This window comes from Centruroides sculpturatus, unplaced genomic scaffold (assembly GCF_000671375.1).
Source record: "Centruroides sculpturatus isolate CEXI.00-Female unplaced genomic scaffold, Cexi_2.0 scaffold1754, whole genome shotgun sequence".
NCBI classification, from domain to species: domain Eukaryota; kingdom Metazoa; phylum Arthropoda; class Arachnida; order Scorpiones; family Buthidae; genus Centruroides; species Centruroides sculpturatus.
This window is the reverse complement of record NW_019385945.1, coordinates 61,579-69,311: the sequence shown is the minus strand read 5'-3', so window position 1 is coordinate 69,311 and position 7,733 is coordinate 61,579.

Below are 7,733 nucleotides of genomic sequence, written 5' to 3'. Positions count from 1 at the left end.
AGTGAAAATTCGCCCAGAGACCAATTTAAGATCGCCGGTGTCGTATATAGGATGTCATGTACATGTGGAAGCCCAAATTATTACATTGGAGAAACCGGAAGAAGATTGGAGTTGAGAGTAAAGGAACATGAGGCAGCCATTAGACTGAGAAGAACGGAATCAGCATGGTTTTTACATTGCAGAAAATTTAATTGTAATATAAATATAAAAAATACTAAAATTTTGTATAGAATAGAAAATAACTTAGAAAGAAAAATTGTAGAACATTTCTGTATCGCCGAACATGTAAATTTACTTAATTTGAATGCTGGAATGATTGTTGATGCATGCTGGGAACGGCTGTTGGGTATAAAACGTAACCAACGAATAACATCCTGATGTATCCACTGAGGAGGCCTAGATGGCGAAATGCATATGGATAAAATTAATAAAATAATGATTGTTCCTTGCTATTTGTTTGTCTTGTTTTGGCTCATAGAATCCTCGAAGTCGGAAATAGAAAGAGTATAATTTTTACTTGTTTTTTAACTAAAAATTTTTTATTTTTAGTGTGTTAAAAATTATAATTATGGGAATATAACTAGAAAGTATTTTCTATACTGAAAAAATATTACTATGGTTACCATAGTAATATTAAAAGAGGTAACGTTTGCAATTAACTTCTTTCGTTGGATAAATATGAATCCGTTTTTTCAGTATAGGATACTTCATTAAAGTGCTTTCAAACTTAATGTCAGCTGGAAAAAAGTATTTTCTCCATAGCTGTTTTGTTTACATCCTACTCTTATCTCCAGAAATTTGTCACTCTGATTAGTGTCAAATATTTTTCACTAGTAAAAAAGCTAAACATATTAAAATGTGATTGCAATTTATTAAATAGAAAAATTCACTAATAAAGCTATCACTGCTGATGCAGTATTTGTTTCTCTTCCTATATTTTGCCAGTTATTTGTTCTCTATATAAACTAATCTTAAAATTAAGATGAAAAAATTTTAGTAAGATTATTATTATTTGAGAAATAAAATAAATGAAGCAATGTGATAAAAAAAATTTTGCTCTCTTGTAGCTAACTTATTCAAAAATATGCTCTCTTATATGGTAAAGACTTGATGGATTGTAATGATCAGACCATCCAATAAGATGCATAGATTCTGATTTCTTCATCCATTCCATTTAGAAAATGTTATTTGAGGATTTATTTCTATTGTCTTCTAATTTAAAATTTATTNATAAATTATTTTACTGTGAAAAATTTGCTAAACTTTGGAGACATCATTAATATAAATATAATTTTTATAGATGTTAAATAATAAATGGTTTTTAGTAGGTCCGCTTCTCGTTTAAACTCAATGGTTTGTGCGATATCCGCTATTGGTCTAGATTTGACCAATCCTGTCGCGACATGAGTTGGCGATGATGTTTTACCATTATATAGGAGTCTCTTTTAGCGTGTTTATACAAATACAGTCGCAATTTTTTCGCCGCTATATACAAATCTGAATTATATTAACCCATTTTATAGGGTGGTCTACTGTATAAAGTGACCAGACTTGCCAGAATTAGGTGAGACAGTCCTGATTTTTAAACTGCTTGAAAAATGACCCTCTTTTGGATTATTTCATTATTATATTCAAAAATAGCTAATATTTATTGCATGAATTGAAACTCTGTTGTTTGTATAAGTCAATGTGGCTTGCAGGTGATCTGCCAAGAGGGATGCCTCCTGAAAAAGACATTCCATGAAAAACTATCCCCCGTTTAGGTATTACAAACATGAAGTAAATCTAGAAAACTCCACTTGGACAGCCCATTGGCAAGATGAAAAGCAACAATAAACTATCACAGTGTTTAGTGATTTTATCCACTTTGGCATTGTGGGCTATGAATTGATAAACTGCAAGTTAAATGTAAAATTTTAATATCCAAATGTATTGGAAAACTTAACAATAAATTCCATATTGTTTTCTTGATAATTTTTTCAGTGTTGACACTGTTTGTTGGAATTTATTACTTGGAATGATTTCTGAAAGTCAAACCAATAGATGCTCCATGCTGACAATGTGCCTGCACATTGCCAGCATACTCTGCTAGTATCCATCAGTTTTTATCCAAACACAAGACAACAGTTGTTCCACAACTTCCTTAGTTGCCTGATCTAGCAACAGTGGATGTTTTTATTCCCCAAATTAAAACTGGCCTTGAAAGGCTGGTATTTTTAGTCAACTGACTTGACAAAGGAAAATTTGCTAGCAGAATTCTGCAGAATCCCAAATAAAGCATTCCAGAAATGTTTCAAAGGATGGAAGACAAATGCAAGAGTCAATTGCTCAGCTCTCATTTGAAGTCATTCACCATGGAGAACTCTAAGTTCAAAAGCACCTTCACTAGCAAAAGCAAAAAACAAGAAATTATTTATTTTCAAATAAGAAATTTGATTTACACTGCTATGTCATGAAATGAGAACAATGAAATAAGCAATTTTATGCAAATGATGGAAAATGTTATTAAAACATGATGGCAGCTGATAACACAAGACTATTTCTTAAATTTAGCTTTGTCTATTTATTTATTAAAAAGAAAATTTCAAAAATTAAAAATTATTAATATAAATTCAATTATTAAAACCAATGGGATCGGTGGTAATATTAACACACTAAAAATAAAAAATTTTTAGTTAAAAAACAAGTAAAAATTATACTCTTTCTATTTCCGACTTCGAGGATTCTATGAGCCAAAACAAGACAAACAAATAGCAAGGAACAATCATTATTTTATTAATTTTATCCATATGCATAGGCCTAGATGGCGAAATGCATATGGATAAAATTAATAAAATAATGATTGTTCCTTGCTATTTGTTTGTCTTGTTTTGGCTCATAGAATCCTCGAAGTCGGAAATAGAAAGAGTATAATTTTTACTTGTTTTTTAACTAAAAATTTTTTATTTTTAGTGTGTTAAAAATTATAATTATGGGAATATAACTAGAAAGTATTTTCTATACTGAAAAAATATTACTATGGTTACCATAGTAATATTAAAAGAGGTAACGTTTGCAATTAACTTCTTTCGTTGGATAAATATGAATCCGTTTTTTCAGTATAGGATACTTCATTAAAGTGCTTTCAAACTTAATGTCAGCTGGAAAAAAGTATTTTCTCCATAGCTGTTTTGTTTACATCCTACTCTTATCTCCAGAAATTTGTCACTCTGATTAGTGTCAAATATTTTTCACTAGTAAAAAAGCTAAACATATTAAAATGTGATTGCAATTTATTAAATAGAAAAATTCACTAATAAAGCTATCACTGCTGATGCAGTATTTGTTTCTCTTCCTATATTTTGCCAGTTATTTGTTCTCTATATAAACTAATCTTAAAATTAAGATGAAAAAATTTTAGTAAGATTATTATTATTTGAGAAATAAAATAAATGAAGCAATGTGATAAAAAAAATTTTGCTCTCTTGTAGCTAACTTATTCAAAAATATGCTCTCTTATATGGTAAAGACTTGATGGATTGTAATGATCAGACCATCCAATAAGATGCATAGATTCTGATTTCTTCATCCATTCCATTTAGAAAATGTTATTTGAGGATTTATTTCTATTGTCTTCTAATTTAAAATTTATTTAATAATATTTTAAATTATATGCAAATGTTATTTTAATTAATATAAAACAAATTTCTACACTTAAGAGTTTAAAAAATTAAACAAATAACCCAAATTTGCAATGATGTCATCTTTAGTTTTCATTTCATTATTATTATTATGAAATACTGTTTTATGTACTGTACATAAAATAAAACATTGTGCAGTCAAACAATTAATGTATATAATTATTTTTAGTCATCAAAATTTACTTTTAATCAATAATGAAAGCAATGGTCTTAAGTCTTAAGATGTGATAATTGTCATCCTCCTAATAACTGTCGAGTTCTCTGAAGTTTCATCATTATATATATGGGTTAATTAATAGAAATTTATCAGCTATCAGGATACAAATCTAAGTAGGAGTGACTAATAATATTGATTACAGTATAAATGAACACAGAAAAGACAAAAAGAAGTAGCGTAAAAGGAATTGTCAAGATATCATGGGATGTTAATAATTTAATTGCCATCCAGTGAATTTTATAAATTGAGAATATTTTATAAAGATTGATTGCCAGGAGACAGCTTGAAAATGTACATAAATTATTATCACTGCTTCCCTCAATGGACAAAAGTTCAAGTAACAGTATGGTCCAATGCCTTTGGATGGAAAAGTAAGAAGACAGCTATTTTGTTTCCATTCACACTTTTAAAATTTTTTTATTTTTCATGTATTTATTAAAAATTGTGAGTACTTTTGAAGACATAGGGGAAGACCATTGACCACAAGTTTCTCCATTCTCAGGAGAACAATCACTTAACACGTTCATGGCATCAGTAGGCAGCTGCTGGACATTACGAATCACAGGTGACTCAATCTATTTTAATACAGGACAGCATGAGTCACCTGTGCCTCGTACTATTAAATTAATATATTTTATTGCAACCATACTTAATATATTGATATTATTTTATTAATGCTTGTAGAATTATGTAATCAAAACATATGTGCCGCCCCACAGAAAAACTAGCAATTATGTCTGTAGCCCTAACTAGACATGTATATACGAGACATGCTATACTACTATATGTCTAGTATATACATGCTATACTAGAGCATGTATATACTAGACATGTATATATGAGACAACCATTTTTCTGCAAAGAATCTAGTTCCAATGGGCATGACATGCTTTCATCATGGTCTAGAGCAGTAGTTATACATGTCTAGTTAATTACTCGTAATACATGTCTAGTTGTGACTCGTAATACCTTGAACATGTTAAATTGGGGTAACTAAATGTCTGGGAGTTAAAACTGGTTGAGTGTGCAAACCCATCACTTCAAAAGTTAAAGATGTTACCACAGCTTTTGTTGAACATTTAATTATTAATGGTTCAGACTCCAGAAGTACAGTACATGTGTAGTATCACAGCAGTTGAACGTATCCTAGGGTAGTGTGAAAGATACTCTAAAAGTTGGTACATTGTTATCAGTATAAAATCAGTCACAACCAGCAGTTGATTGCCGTTGATAGGGAACCCAACTAATCTTTGCATCGACATTCCTTGACAGAATGAAACTAAATGTGTTGTGGCCATGGAAGGTCTCACAGAATGAAGTACATTTTTACCTCAGCAAAACAGTGAACACCTTAACTATTGCATTTGGGTTGAGAAAACTGGTCTGTATGCAATGTATTTTCCAGTAGCTTTCACAGCACTTGCCTAAAGTTATTGTGTGGTGTGGCTTCACAGCCACAAGGCTAAAATTTATGTTTTCAAATAAGAGGGAGGCTCCCCCTTTCCTTTTCCAGAAAGGCTGCAACAGAAATTTTCAGGAGCTAGTAAAATATGTATGTCCTATTTCCATTGTTGACATTATGGTCTACTTATTCAAACAGTTTATTTATTTAGTGGGACTAACAGCTACGACTCATTCAGAAACAAGGCTCAGGGAACATCTGACAAACAAAGAAAACAATGAAACATTTGCACTTATCTCTTTATTGATAATGAAATATTGACAATAGTGTGTCAATATTTCATTATCAAATGAAATATTCACACACTATATTACAAAAATATATATTTATCAAATTGTCCCTTAATAAATTTTATGAATTTTATAAAATTATCAATAAACTGAAAAAAATGTAAACAAAAAAATTAATTTCGATTAATTTTTTTGTTACATAACCAAAATGATTAAAATGAAAATTTAAAATAATAAACAGCACAATTTACATTAAGATTAAGTTTATTTCATTACTATTTTCTCTACTTTGTTTTAATTTTCAGACTAGTTCATTAACTTCAGGATAGATGCCTTCAAATTCAGTGTAAAGGGTAATTATGTGGAGTTTGTTTTAGAAACATTTTAATTTTTTGCAAAGTTAATTGATATTAGATAATTAGATGTTCTATCAAATTTATAATTTTGCATAACTAAAACAGTTTTTTCAAAGTTGTAAAATGTTTTAAAATTTAAATATAGCAATTATTATTATACTAGGGACTTTGTTCTTAATTATATATTATAAAGCAACATAATTTTTTAATTTTAAGATTCTCAGTTTACTTTATAGACTATCATCAATAATAATGGATTTGCATGTAATTAACAACATGATGGAAAAGCCAGCAATGGAGAGTAACCCTCTTGTAATTTCTCCGAGGAAAATTTCTCAGAAATAGGTAGGATTCCTGCAATCTCCCAGAAATTTACTCCCCATACAACCATTCTTCTGCAAAGAATCTAGTTCCAATGGGCATGACATGCTTTCATCATGGTCTAGAGCAGTAGTTCCCAAAGTGGATGCTACCGCCCCCTGTGGGTGGTGAGTAAATCTGGGGGGCAAAAAGAAGCAAGTGCATGGCAGGGGTGCTGGAGGCAAAGTTCTGAACGGCGACTATAGGCTTTTAAAATGAGTAAGAAGAAACATTGTGTTTAATGGTTTCCAAATGTGGAGAACAATATACAAGGTCTGTTCAAAAAGTATCGGACCTTTGGTCGGCAAAAATAAATTTATTGACTTTAAAATACAAAACCCTAATCCCCTTCAAAGTAGTCTCCTTGGTAATGTATATACTTCTCCCAGCGTTCCTGCCATTGCTGGAAACACGCTGGAACGCATCTTTTGGAATATCCATCAGCTGGTCCGTCGGATTCCGCACGATGTCTTCTCTCGACTAAATTCGGGTTCCTTTTAGCGGCATTTTCAGCTTGGGAAATAGCCAAAGGTCACACGGAGCCATGTGGAGAGAGTACGGAGCGTGATGAATCACAGGAGTATTGTGTTTGGCGACGAAAGCCCGAATCAGATGCGCAGAATGGGCGGATGCGTTATCACGATAGAGCTACCAAGTTTTGATCGACCACAGACCCAGTCGTTTGCATCGCACTGTATCGGAAAGACGATGAAGGACCTCCTGGTAGTACTCCTTTGCGATGGTTTGGCCTTGTGGTGCGTACTCACAACACACCACCTCACGAGAGTTGAAAAAACTGTCAACATGATTTTTGATATTGCTGCGGACCTGCCGCGCTTTTTTTGGCCTCGAGGATCGTCCCCGAAAGCCTGCTGAATCTTGCGAATAGTTTACACTCGGGTATCGCCAAGGTTTTTGGCAAAATTTGATGTAATATCACTGCTCACGTTGTTCAGTCATTTTCCAGCTTAGTGGAATCCGACGAGAGCGCACTACATGACCTCACTCATAGGCCGATTGCCAACGACTGACGCTTCCTGCAGGCGGGAAAAAATTCAGGGCTGTGCATGACTGTCCCCTCCACAACTGTGCTGAAGGAGGCCTCTCGCGCATCATTGGTTTACGCGGAAAAAAAAAGGTCCGATACTTTTTGAACAGACCGTGTAAAGTAAGGACAAAGTGTGAATTTCATAGAAAAGTTTTTCTAAGAATATTTCCAAGTGTTTATCAACAAGGTAAATGGTTTAGGGGGTGGTAGAGTATGGTTGGTGGCATTCAGTATAACTTTATGAAACCAAGGGAGTGGTGGCTTGAAAAAGTTTGGTAATCACTGGTCTAGAGCAATGGTTCCCAAATTTAGTATGCCCACAGACCCCTTCTCATAGCAAAAATCTGACCATGAATCCCTAAGTGTATACAACTACATAA